This window comes from Pleurodeles waltl, chromosome 5 (genome assembly GCF_031143425.1).
Source record: "Pleurodeles waltl isolate 20211129_DDA chromosome 5, aPleWal1.hap1.20221129, whole genome shotgun sequence".
Lineage (NCBI taxonomy): Eukaryota > Metazoa > Chordata > Amphibia > Caudata > Salamandridae > Pleurodeles > Pleurodeles waltl.
The window spans coordinates 1,171,586,178-1,171,600,641 of NC_090444.1; the positions used below are offsets into that span (position 1 = coordinate 1,171,586,178).

General features: G+C 43.4%; 1 long non-coding RNA gene across 3 annotated transcripts in view; it reads right to left on the reverse strand.

Moving 5' to 3' along the window:
* Positions 1-14,464, reverse strand: part of LOC138297367 (uncharacterized) — a 299,615-nt gene that overhangs the window by 82,459 nt on the left and 202,692 nt on the right. For all 3 annotated transcript variants that reach the window (XR_011204057.1, XR_011204056.1, XR_011204058.1), the window contains 2 exons: positions 644-714; positions 445-494 (listed from right to left, as the gene is read on the reverse strand). This is a non-coding gene — a long non-coding RNA (uncharacterized lncRNA). The remainder of the gene's footprint in view (positions 1-444; positions 495-643; positions 715-14,464) is intronic.

A 14,464-nucleotide genomic window follows, 5' to 3' on the forward strand; every position in this document is an offset into this window, starting at 1 on the left:
AGAACAAGAGCCCTCACTCACCAAATGGTGACATGCTTCATCATCGGGCTTTTGCTCCTCGTCAGGCCGGCACTGCAATGCCTGACGGGCTCCTCGTGGGGGCTCTTTGCCGGAGATCTTTTGAGTGTAAAGAATGCCAGTAGCTGAGTGCTCGTATGAGTGACTGGTATATGGATATGTGAAAAATAAAAATGGCTAGAGGTCTGGAAATATCATATTTAATTAACCTAGCCCCCTGTCATGATTAAGAACAGAGTGTGGGTAAGGATTAGAAGTAATGTCTAGTCCACCCTCAAAAACAAAAAAAACTATGAGTCCCTGAATTGGGGGAAAGTGGAAAACTAGAGTACAGAACTAACTATACTTCTATCATAGAGGTCACCATGTTTCTCACAAAAAATGTCTGTTAAAATCGGTGCAATTCGTCAGGACCAAAAAACTTACCTAATCCACATGTTATAACTCAATACGGGATTTCTTCGTACCACAAAAACCTACAAAGAGCAGAAAAAACAGACTCATAATACAAATATAAACATGTGCACAGTGAGCTCATTCCGGTGAGAAACCCTAATGTGCAGTGTATCACACAGTGAAGTATAAATCAAACAGACTCCTCTCAATTCAGAGGATGAATCCTTACCCTCCTTGTATTAAAGGATGGGCCCCATCGGGATAACGATAAGCATCAGTGGTCCAGGCTGGTATAGTCAACTAAGGATAGATGTAGATGGCATGTTACACAGAACAAGTATATATGTCAAAGATTGTAAATACATTCAAACTATTCAGGACAAACTTAAATCATGGGTCAAACATGTCCAATAACTGAAAGTCCTAAGTATGAGGACACATGTATTCACCATAACTATGTGGAAAATTGTAAGTCAATTCAAACTGTCAAAACAATCTTAAATCATGAGTCAAACATGTCAAAAAAATGAGTATAGTATAGACAATCGCCAATCCAATGATATACACAAGTAGTCTTAGTAAGAAGGACACAGGGTCATAGTAGTGCCCAGTGTTTAATGGCAGCACCCACCAAGGGTCAGAATGGGGCAAAGAAAGTGGTGTGCAGTATAGATAGTTTCTCTTAAAAACAAGTTTAGGTAATGACCCTCAAAAATAGACAGCTACCACCAAGCAATTACCCAGAAAATCAGCTCGCTTTACTCCCATCAAGAAATGCACGAAGGAAAATATTAGATACCTTTTCAGAAGTACCACATATGTAAAGAGATAGATCCAAATTCGAATATGGGTAAAGCTATGCCTCTACTAGCGTAAGGCATAGTTTTGCATCATCCTATAGAGGAACCAGACAAGGTTGTCTCTTATCTTCCTTGCTTTTCTTCCTCTCTATAGAACCCTTCTCTCTGCTATTAATAATTATGATAAAATCGAAGAGATATGTATCAAAGATTTTGCTGTTAAAACTTCGGCAGACACAGATGATGTGTTGAACCTGAATCTTCAATTCCTACTCTAATTCAAACATATCCTCAAGTTTCAGGATACACTTTAAACACTAATAAATCTGTTTTTTCCATTAAATATCCAATGCACCCCATAAATGTTTCCGAGCAATGATATTAAATCTAATTCAAACATACTCTCAAGTTTCAGAAAACACTTTAAACACTAATAAAACTGACTCCTTTAAAAATTCAATGTATCCCTGATATGCTTCCTAACAAAAATGCTATATGACAAAAACAAACATTAACTGCCTTGGTATTTCATTTTCTCATGCTATTAAACAATCAATCAAGTTGAATTGTGATGACATTATTAAACATATTAAAGATAAAAATGCTTCTATGGTCCTCATTACATATGTCTTAATGGGGGGAAGAAGATACTATAACAATGGTTATTGCTCCTAAATGTTTTTACCTTCTCTCTACTACTCCTACTTAGCTCCCTCTTAAGTTCCATAAAACTATAGATAAACTCATATCCAATTTTATTTGGAATAACAACCCTCCATATCAGTTATAAAAAATTACAAATTGCTAAGAATATTGGTGATTTTGGTTTACCTGGTTTTCTTAAATATCATAAAACATTTATTTCAAAAAAGGTCCCTTTTGGTCCAGCCATATAGAACCCGATAAATCACCTTCATGGCTTTTTATAGAACAAAGTTTGGTATGACCCTTTCCTTTAACTGCAATATTATCCATGTCCAATTCTAACATCTTCATTAAATCATCAACCATTATTAACTCCACTAAACTAGTTGTGCATTGCTTAGATTCTCTTTTTCAAACCCCAATTTCCTTGACCTCTAATATGTCACTATGGTGTAATCCATTAATCAAATTTGTGCACTCAACAATGGTTTTGCAATCTTGGATAAAGGCTGGTATTATACATTTAAAAGATATATATTACAATTTTTCTTTTATCCTTTGATGAATTGCAACAACAATTTAGTCTACCTCCTTTGGAATGTTCCAAATATGACATTTTAGGTCATTCAATTCTACATTAATTTTCTAATAATTTACCACAAACCCTGGATTAACAAATGTATATTCATGCAGTTGCTGCAACTCCACATGTTGTTCCAATATTATATAACAAATTTAACAAAGTTACAGGAGATAATATTAACACTCTTTCGAAATTTTGGAATATGGAGCTTAACATCTCTCAGTCTCATCACATATGAAAGAAAATGTGGTTATTTCAGGTTGGCTTCTTGTTTCTTTACACCAAACTAATTGATTTATGTCATTTCATTGTTTATGGACTCCTTTATGGTTGTTTAGAGCAAAATGTTTACACTCCACAACTTGTTGGCATTGAAATCTCACTTCTGGTTCTCTTGAACACGCTTTATGAATACAAAATAATTTCTAAGTTTTGGAAAGCCGTGTTGGATATTATTAAAAACGTATATAAAATTTCAGATAATCATTCTTATGATATGGTGTTTTCTAAACCTATCTGACTTTCAACAAAAAAATTGGATATAAATACCAAACTATTTGACTTTCTTACAGCTGCTGCTTTAAAATTAATCACTACTAATTGAAAAGATACTTCAGCATTATCACTCCACACATGGTGGTCATGAATAACTTTTACTAGACGTGGAGCAAATTTAACTATTTTGGGTGCTATTCTTAATTCATCAAATTATCAATCAGTTTGGAAACCAATAGATGATTATATTACATTATATTAATAAAATTAACTTTTATACTTTGTTGCATACCTACCTTAGATTTTATAGATATGAAAGGATAGATTAGTAGCTCTTATGTTTTCATTTTATATATTGCAGTTTTCTTTTCAGATTTTTTATTCACAGTAACACATAGCAATGTTTAATATATAGGTAATTCTATTATGTTATGGATGTTTTGCTATTTTTATTCTGTACCTTTTTCATTGCTCTTTTTTGTATAGTTTCTCATTATATCATGAAAAAGTAAATACAATATTTTTAACTTAAAAAAAGTACCAACTATTGCAAGAATTTACTGAATTCATAGGACAAAAGATATTTAAATACACCTTCAAATTGTGTCTATCAGCTAAACCATTCAATCATCATACCATTGTTATCTACTACTCACCTAAATTTAATATGTCCACAAAATCTCAAAGCAGCAGTCATATAAAACAACAATGAATTGGTTACAAGGCATAAGGTACGTAAAGCACAACCCAAATGACTGCATCTAAAGCTGCCCTTTTCTGTTATATTGATATGTATTATACTACCACACAGTCCTGAGCTTGCATTCTTCTGCTAGTGTTTCTAGTTCCTTTACAGCTAAATGCTGATATTTAACTGGTCTGCCAAATAATTGTTTATTAACACCCAATAAGCATGCAGCAGTAGCATAACTGGCTATGTTCCCAGGCTAATGAAACATGGCCTACATTTTTTTTCATAGTTCTATTACATATGGACATGAGCAAATAATATGTGTCAAAAGGTATATCCACATCCTCTGCATCATGAACACTTGCAGGGCCAAAGTCTTTGTAACGTGTAACCAATACGTAGCTCAGATAACAGTAGGAGTTGGAACCTAATTCTCACAAATGTGGCTCTTACTGACACTTTCAAGTTGATTTTTAAATAGTTTTTAGCTGGCTGAGAAGTAACTTATGGCAATTAAAGTTCCCATGTTTAACATTAGATAGTTCCTCTACATTTTCCAAAAATGCCATCACCATCATTGCCTCTTGCAGGAGCTGTAGTTTAAAAAAAAAAATTATTCATTGCTCATCCGCAATGTTTTTAGAATTCCATTGAGGTTTGAAATGTCATTTACAGTATGACACTTTTGAATAAATAATAGCCATAAATACAGTCATTTATGTAATAAAGGTACCTTTACTGCAGATTTGTGATTCAAACCCAAAGTATTTGTATGTTACAATTAATACAATACTCCTAATATTTTTGTGGAGACTGTAAATGCACTTGTTTGGCTTTCTTAGCACTCAAAGTAGAGAGCAGAATTAACAACTTTTGACAATTAAAGATAATGGCTTAAGAAATGTCATGTTTTCATATATTTTTGAATGTGAGTTGGCTAGAGGTGCATTTTAGGCAAAAAGAGTGATCCTTAAATGCTTTTGGGCCATAGGAGTAAACGGCTTGCTTACTCCTGTAAACTAGTAATTCCTCTAAGAAGAAGAAGACCTTGATATGGAAATAGACATCTTGGGAATGCAACAAAGTAATTGTGTCTATTATGGGGATACTGTGAATGGGATGGAGAAACAACGATGACAGAGGCAAACATTTTTACTCATGTAACTAGGCTCTAAACCACCTTTTATACATCCTGTGGAATAAAACAGACTTCTTATTGAACCACAGACAGGTCTGCTGTAGTCTAAACGTATGTATATCAAGAAAGTTACAGCTGAAATATGGCCTTTGGAAGTCAGGCACAGAAGAGCTTGACAGTGTCTTAGTTGAAAAAACAGTGTATATGAAAGCTGTCAGATGCAATGGAAGTCAAACAAAGCTTAGAAGGCTGGAACAGCATGTATAATTACTGTGACTAGAAGGTAGACCCTAGAGGTTCTTACTTTCGTCTTTCAGCATGATCTATGTGTTGCCAAGGTTGAGTTTCGGCCATTGTTGGCTCATCCAGTGCTGTACCCCCAGCCTTCAATATCTGAGATTCTTTGCTGTTGTCAGTCGATCTCAAACTAAGTGGAATTGAGTTTCAGTGTGATTGCTTATACATATAAATGGAAGCCATGAGACAGACTTTGCTAAACTAGAGGTTTGACATAGACATTGAAAGACTTAAAGACAGGAAGGCTTCCGAAGAATACCACAAGTGTGGTTCATGGGTAGAATGAATAGGGCAGCAAAAAGAAAGTTTGAGATAAGTCTGTCAGTAAGGATCTTTTAAAGCAGTCAAAAGCTAGTAGTCCAGGTCGACTTCTTGAAGATGCCTCAAAGGATATTGTGGTCAATAGTGTCAAGTAGTGTGGATAAGTCCAAAAGTAAGATGGCACTTCCACCGCCACAATTGACTGCCAGCCTTAGGTCACCCAGTACCACCAACATGATTGATTCAGTCCTGTTAGACCTGTCAGCAATAGGGTGGTCCCCCCCAACAATGTTTTGCAACCTCTCCCCTATTTTTGCTTATCTTGTTTTTGCTGGCCTTGGGATTCAGTGTGCTTTACCTTAAAACATGGTACCATTCTCTTATACCAATTAGGCATACTTGTAAGTCCCTGGTAAAATGACATTACATGTATCCAGGGCCTGCAAATTAAATGCTACTAGTGGACCTGCAGCATTTATTGTTCCACCCACTTACCTAGCCCTTTAAGCATCTTCAATGTAAGACTTCCCACCGCATGCCCCTCGTCAACAATATCTTCAATGACGAAGCAGGACTCCTTATCGCAGCTAAGCAGCAGTTCAGAACCACTGCTGTGTGATGCATTCTCGACACAGGATCTTGCAATGCTCCGCAAACCAGGATTTAAGGTACTTTTGTTCAGCGAGCCTAACTTGGTGCATGGAGCTGGCTTCCACTCCATCACAGTCAGCCTGAACTTGTGACTTTGTTCCAGTTTGGCACAGTCAGATTGCTTTTAGGTGTTGTTTTTACTTAACACTTTGAAATTGCATTGTTCCAGTTCTACTGATTAGATTTTTGTCATTTTGGTCTCAAATAATTTATTACATTGTACTCTCTTTATTAAAGTGGTGTGGAATTTTTCTTAGGTTGTGTTTTCATTTTATTACTGAGTTGCATAAATACTTTACATATTGTCTCTGAGTTAAGCCTCACTGTACCAGCTCCTTGAGACCCTCACTAGTGATTTGTGGCACTCTACAAATCCTTGATTGAGTGATTGAATGATTGATTTATGCAGCATTTTACATGGAGGTAGGACACAGCCTATTCAAGTATAAGTAGGTCTGTGCCCAGCTTCGCCATACCATCCTGCCAGTGATGACCCATCCAGGTACACCTAAACCTAAGTTCTCTATAATGTGTGGCAGTCTAGGAGTAATACAAAAAGCCCAACTGTCAACTACACCCAGTCATGTTAAGCTTGAATATTACCACACAAGAAGATTTTTCATTACAATTCCAACAACACCAAACTGGTTACCTGTTCCCCCTTGGAAGTTACAGCTTACTAAATGCAATAAGGTAACACCAGTGTTATCTTATGGGAGAAACAGGCCTTCCAGTAGTGAAAAATGAACTTAAGAGTTTTTCACTACCATGATATGTAAAACTTAATATCACATGTCCTACTTTTTAAATACTTTGCACCCTATCCTCTGGGCTATTTAGTGCCTGCCCTAATGGTAACACATGTATTAAAATAGAAGGTTTGTGCCTGGCAAAGGTTTTAATATGCCAGATCGAAATGGCAGTTTAAAACTGCACACATAGGCTGCAATGACAGGCCTGACACATGTTTGAAGGGCTACTTAAGTGGGTGGCCCAATACTAGCTGCAGGTCGGGTAGTAGAATTGAATTTATAGGCCCTGGTACATGTAGTATTGCTTTAATGGGGACTTATAGTAAATTAATATACCAACTGGGTGTAAGCCAATTTTACCATGCTTAAAGGATAGAGCACAAGCACTTTAGCACTGCTTAACAGTGGTAAAGGGTGCAGAGTCCTAAGGCCAGCAAAAACAATGTCAGCAAAAACAAGAGGCTGGGAGACAAGAAGATGGGGGAAACTGGATAATCACACCAAGGAAGTCAGGTCCAACCTGTGTCCCTCCCAGCTGAAAGAAGGGAAAACTACCTACCCTCATGGCAGTTCTCATCGCTAAGACCGAAGAATCTGGAGAGATCAGCATTGGCACATACGCTTAATTTGAGCCGGGGGTTTCCGGTGTTCGGCACACGCACTTAACTGTTACCTCTGGCACTTATGACAGCTTCAGTAAACATACTTAGAGACCCAAGCCAGAGGGGAAAAACTTCCAAAGAAAAAAAGTTTTTTTGGTAGAAAAACCCTCACCCACCAGGGTTACCCCTTGGTGGCATGCTTCATCATTGGGTTTCTTCCTGTTCTGCTGCAGAACGAGGTGTGCTGCGACCGACGTGGGAGCACTATTAATATCAGCGATGCGGATGCTAGAAAAGAATAGGACTGGTGGGGTCTTGGTAAATTAAAAATACCCCCCTTTGGATGATATTACTAGTTTAATATGTCTCACAGGGGTGGTATGATTAAAAAGGGGTGTCAGGAGGGTGGGTATATTATGTTCCTGTCCTCCTTAGTGGTCTACATGTTTCGGAGTTTACTCCTAAATGCCTTTTCAGGACCAAAGTGACCTAGCTAGTATCATTCCTTGTGCGCCTTACACTAGTAGAAGTACTTTTACTATTTACTGTGGTAAGGTGATATATACCAATTAAATTAAATTAAATAAATACTACCCATCAGTGTCAATGCTCTGCTGGGAAATCTGTGGAAGAAAAGAGAAAATAGTAGATGTAAATGCATCTCTCAGGGGTGTGATGGAGTTGTCACCATCACCCAGCCAAATGGCATCAGTAGTTCATACATAAAAACAAATAAAAGACGGACTACATATAGGAAACACTACAAAACACTTTAAACATGTGAGGCACCTCTAGGAAAACACACGTGGTGCATTCGTGACCTACTTTCAGTGTTTATGCTCATTGCATGATAGGTCCTCCGAGACGGGGGTGTGCTTATAGTCACACGCTGTAAAATATACACAAATGAAAATGCGGTGAAGGTCAAGCTCAATAAGTGCGTTCTAATCACTGCCGGTGGTCTAGGGCGTACAGAGTACTTTCTTCCTCAAAGCAACACTCGCAACTTAAAACCTACCCCTCACCTCACCGTGGCCCGAAATAAGACCGCGATCCATGTTGGGATCCAGTTTAAGTAATGGAGAAGTGCTCACATGACCAGGCTTGTCGGAGTGTGAGAACACTAGACCGACAACCTTCCAAAGATGGCGGTCGTCGGTGGCCCAGTGAAGGGCTAAAAGGGTCCTGAATAGGGGATGTCCCTCGACATGCCTGTATCTTTGAAAAAGAAAGCAACACACAGGGAAAAGTCACAGGGAGGAGGGGTGGGGGGAGAGAGATGGGGGTGGGGGGCCAAGGGGAAGGAAGGGTGAAAAACAGGGGGGGAAAGACCCAATCCAGAGGGGAAAAACCTAAGTATACCACTGAACCCTGCCCTGTTTGGCTCTTACTGTCCTTGATAGTCAGGCCTGCTCTCTGTAGAGCCTTGTGCAGTTCTCTGTGGTGGCACATGTGTCCCCCCAGCTAGAATGAATACAGTAATGTGGTATAGGTAGGTGGGGTGGAAGTTCTCCAACACAGCGAGGACTTAATTGACCAACCTCTGGAAGGTGTTACAAAACACAAGGGGGACCCAAGGATAATTAGGGAACAGTAATTCTGTATTTTAAAGAACAAAGATCCCTAACTTGAAATAAAGTAAACAGTACAGAGAGAACAAAATAATAATGCTCAGGTGGTGTTGAATGAACTGTTAAAATCACATATTTAATACAATAAAAGTAGGTGTGTGGAGGTTCGAATCTCTACGGGGCACACTATACAAGTATCAAAACACACACAGGTGGAATTGAGTAATGCACCAATAAAAATCGAGTAGTCAAGATTTGATTAATGGTGTTAGAGTGTAATAAGTTGACAACATTTTGATCCACTTTAAATTATGCGATCATCATCAGAACAAAATATTGCTCAATCAATCAGGAATTTGGAAAGCGCACAACTCAACCGTGAGGGTCTCAAGGTGCTGAGGAGGGGGGTGGGAAAGGGGGGATGCTGCTACTGCTCAAACAGCCAGGATTTGAGAAGTTACCTGAAGGTAAGGAGGTCTTTGGTCTGGCCCAGGTGGGTGGGAAGAGTGTTCCACGTTTTGGTGGCGAGGTGCGAGATTGATCCACCGCCGGTTGTAGTTCTGCGGACGCGTGGGACGGTTGCGAGGGCGAGGTTGGCGGAGCGGAGATGCCGGGTCAGGGTGTAGAAGGAAAGCTGTCTGTTGAGGTATTCTGGTCCGGTGTTGTGGAGTGCTTTGTAAGCGTCGGTGAGGAGTTTGAAGGTGATTCTCATGTTGACTGGGAGCCAGTGCAGGTTTCTCAGGTGGTCTGTGATGTGGCAGTGGGGGGGGGCTGTCCAGGATGAGGTGTCGGAGGTGTTCTGGATGCGTTGCAGCCTCTTCTAGAGTTTGGCCGTGGTTCCTGCATAGAGGACATTGCCATAGTCCAGTTTGCTGCTTACGAGGGCTTGGGTGACTGTTCTTCTGGTTTTGGTGGGTATCCATTTGTAGATCTTTCGGAGAATGCAGAAGATGTTGAAGCAGGAGGAGGAGAGGGCGTTGACTTGCTGGGTCAAGGATAATGAGGAATCCAAGATGAATCCTAGGTTGCGTGCGTGGTCGGTGGGAGTCGGAGCGGCTCCAAGAGTGGCATGCCACCAGGCATGCCGAGGGGGGTGGAGCCTGGGATGAGGACTTCCGCCTTGTCGGAATTGAGTTTGAGGCAGCTGCTCTTCATCCATTCGGCAATGGCCTTCATTTCTTTGTGGAGGTTGGTCTTGGAGGAGTCCTTGGTGAGGGAGAGGATCAGCTGCATATGAGATGATGTTGAAGTTGTGGAATCGGGCGATGTTAGCGAGCGAGGCCATGTAGATGCTGAAAAGGGTCGGGCTGAGGGATGAACCCTGGGGTATGCCACAGATGATTCTGGTGGCCTCGGAGCAGAATGGGGGAGGCAGCCTCTCTGGGTTCTACCAGTGAGATAGGAGGTGACCCAGTCCAGGGCTCTGTTGCGCATTCCTGCATTGCTGAGGCATGAGCATAGGGTGTGGTGGCAGACGGTGTTGAACGTGGCCAAGAGGTCCAGGAGGACGAGGGCTGCAGTTTCACTGTTGTCCAGTATGGTTCTGATGTCGTCGGTGGCAGTGATGAGGGCAGTTTTGGTGCAGTGGTTGCTGCGGAATCCGGATTGGGAAGGGTCCAGGGTGCAGTTCTTCTTGAGGAAGCAGGTTAGTTGTCTGTTGACAGCCTTCTCAATGACTTTTGCCGGGAAGGGGAGCAGGGAGATAGGCCGGAAGATCTTGAGGTCCTTTGGGTCCGCCTTGGGTTTTTTGAGGAGGGCGTTGATCTTGGCGTGTTTCCAGCTCTCTAGGAAGGTGGCAGACTCGAAGGAGCTGTTGATGATTTTCCGTAGTTGGGGTGCAATGACGGAGCTTGCTTTGTTGAGGATGTGGTGAGGGCAGGGGTCAGATGGGGAGCCGGAGTGGATGGTGCTCATGATTTCAATGTTGTCGTTGTCATTGAGGGGGGTCCAGGAGAGCAGGAGTTTGGTCGGAGGTGAATCTGTGGTGTTGGTGGTTGCCGGGAGGGTCTGGGTGCTGAAGCTGTTGTGGATGTCTGCAATCTTGCGGTGGAAGTAGGAGGCTAGGGAGTCGCAAAGGTTTTGGGATGGCGGGATGTTGTTGGCATTGGAACTGGGGTTGGAGAGTTCCTTCATGACATAGAAGAGCTCCTTGTGGCTGTGTGCGCTGTTGTTGATTCGGTCTTTGAAGGCGGTTCGCTTGGTGGCTCGGATGTGTTGGTGGTGTCTGTGAATGGCGTTTTTGAAGGCTGTGTGGTTGTACAGAGTCTATTCTTGGTGCCACTGTCTTTCGAGTCTTTGGCAGGTTTCCTTAGATTCGTGGAGGTCGGTGGTAAACCAGAAGGCCTTTCTGTCGGTGCGTCTGTTGGAGGGATTGTTGATTGGGGTGAGAGTATTGGCACATGTGTAGACCCATTGCCTGGAGTTGCAGGCAACTACATTAGTGTCGGTGGTGTCGATGGGTGGGTTCCGGGAGAGGGTTGCGATAAGTTGGTCTTCGGTGCCCTTGTTCCAGCTGCGATGGGGGATCCGTTGTGGGTGGTGGTGTGTGGTGGGTTTCTTGAAGGAGAAGTGATGCAGCGGTGATCTGTCCAGTGGAGTTTGGTGGTAAGGCTGAAGGAGACATGATTGCTGGCAGAGAAAATAGGGTTGAGTGTGTGTCCTGCGGAGTGGGTCGGTGTCATGACGAGCTGTTTGCAGCCGAGGTTGGTCTTCTCGAGGTGGAAGTTTAAGTCCCCGAGGAGTATGTAGTCAGTGGATGCGAGAGCATGCGTGCTGATGACGTCGGTGATGGAGTCGCTGAACTGTGGCGGGGGCCGGGGGGGCCTTTTGTTGATGGTCCCTCGGAGGGTGGAATTTGGGTCAGTTTGGGTCTGGAAGTGCAGGTGTTCGGCAGTACTGAGGGTGTCTTTGGTTCTGGTCGTGATCCTGAGGGTGTTCTTGTGGATAATGGCGATGCCTCCTCCTGGTTTGTTGGAGCGGTCCCTGCAGGTGATCTTGTAGCCGTCCGGGATGGCTATGGCAATGTCAGGTACTAAGGAGGGGTTCATCCAGGTCATCCAGGTCTCGGTCAGGAAGGTGACGTCTGGGGAGGCTGACTCAAGTAGATTCCATACCTCTACTGTGTGCTTGTGGACGGAGCGGGTGTTGAGGAGGATACATCTGAGATAGTTGCGTCCTGCCTTGGTGCGTGGGTCGTTGGCGTGGAGGCCGGTGAAGGTGCAGTTCCGGCAGGAGAAGGGTCCGCAGGTGGTCTGCGAGGAGGCTTGAAGACAGGCAGGTGAGGGGCCGGTGTTGAGGTTGTGGAGGGTGGTGGCATCATAGTGAAGTTGTGCGTGACTGCAGTGGGGGTGACGGGAGCCAGAGGTTCTGGCGCTGGGCACGGTCCAGGTGTGGACAGGCGCAGACGGGCTTGCCTTTGGGGCACCAGCAGCGCAGCCTCATGGCGGCCGTCATTAAGTAAGGAGGTGGGGCGAGGAAAGGACAGCTGGGAGGTCAGAGCGGAGGCAAAAAATGGCACGAAAAAGCGGGTGGGCTGCAAAAAGGGGGCGGGGCAATGAGAACAGCAGCAGCAGAAGAGAGAGAGAGAGCGAAAGTGAGAGAGAGAGGGAGGAGTGAGAGAAAAACAAGGAAGAGAGTAGCGTTAAGCAAAAGGAGCACAAAGGGACAGAAGTGAAGCAGAGCGGAGAGCAAAGCAGAGAAAGGAGGTTAAAAGGAGGTGAGAGAAGCAGAAGGTAGCAGCGCTCTCTCAGTAGATACCAGGTTTTATAGCTAGTTAGGGACCTTTGTTCCTTATAACACAACCTCTGGAAGATGGCAGGAGAGTTCTTCAACCTAAAGGGCATCACCCAAAACTGAAAGTGGCCTTCTGAGGTAGCTCTGAGGTAGACATCACTGATCTGTCTTTGCCCCCCTTAGTGAAAGCAATCTATCAGTACCCAGACGTCAAATCAAATGTGCTAAGGAACTTGGCAGCCCCAAACTGATTAATGAGCTCATCAGGATGGGGTGAGCACCAGTCTTAGTGACTGAACTAAGCCCAGCGTAATCCAGGCAGAACCAGACTTTGCATGTGGTACCTAGAGGAGCAGACTTGGGACAAGCCCTACTGGGCTGGACCAAGGGCTGCTTGAGGGATAGACTTCCTCCTTTATCCTGGCTCTCAATTTGTTAGATAGTCTATAGATCCTATTTTTCACAGGCATACTGCCCTCATTGTCAGAACCATGGGTACACCATGTTATGAGCCCTGGTTGGTTTAGGGAAAAGAGAGAGGTGAACTGTCCCAACACTTGGTGACAGTCTCTCTGTTGCTCTATGGCCAGGATAGAAGAGAAGTTGACACCCTTCACTGACTCATCCTGATAATTGGAAGAAAGAAGGTCGGGGAGAGGTTCACTCTCCTCCTCCACTCCATCATAAATGACCAAGAGCATGGTAACCTTAAACCTCTGGAAGTGGGGGATGAGATGATTGAAATGCAGAACCCATAAGAGTTCCTGGAGGTGTTGAGCTCCAATAAGTGTATGGCAACCCTCTGAAGCTCGTTCACCTCATATGCCCAGACCCTCAGTCTTGTTGGGCCCTAGACTCACAGGCTCCATCACTCACTCTTTTTGGCCAGGCTGAAACTCTAGCAGAGTGGGCTTTTTGTCATTCCACTGTTTCATAATTTCTGGCTGACTTCCAGATTCTCCTTTGCTGTCTTCCAGAAGCGCTTTATCTGGGTGCGGAGGATGAGCTTGTAGCTAACCAAATCCTGTGGAGTTTTCTTGGCAGCTTGCTTCCAGCCCTCCTTCACCAGACTGGGAAGCCCTTTGATAGGGTGTACATACAGAGGTTCAAAGGGGCTGAATCCAGTCTCCTTTGATGGTACCTCCCTGTACGTGAATAAAAGGCACGGCAGAGGGAATGTCCCGCTTTCACCTCAAGGGCTCTGATTGGCCCATGATCATGCCTTTAAGAGTCTTGTTGAATCTCTGAACAAGTCCATTCGTTTGGGGATTATAGGATATGGACAACTTGAATGTTACCCCAAGGTCCTTCCACATGAACTTCATGTATGCTGAGATAAACTTTATGCCGCCTTATAGAAACCAACACTGGTAAATATCCCCATCAATGCCCTGGCCACTGTGGGCAAAGTCACTGTCCTCAGAGGAATAACCTTCAGGTACCGGATGGCATGGCTCACAAGACCAGGATGAACATGTTGCCCAGGGCTGTATTCAGGTTCAGAGGCCCAACAATGTTGATAGCCACTTTCTCAAAGGGCATTCCAAGGACAGAAAGGAGAACCAGGGAAGCCTTGCCCTTCCCTCTGACTTTCCACTGGCCTGGCTGGTAGGACAAGACCTGGAAAACACACCTGTGGGCATTATTATCCGGGTCTAATAAAAGTGGATGACAGGCCTCTCAAAGGTCTTGTCTTGCCACAGGTGACTTGCTAGGGGAACATTGTAAGCCAACTCCAGTAGGAACGCCCCGTAGCTCTGGGGGACCACCAACATATGGGTTGCAGCAGGCTCAGGAAACCTGGGCTCACCATACAGGAAACCATTCTCTCA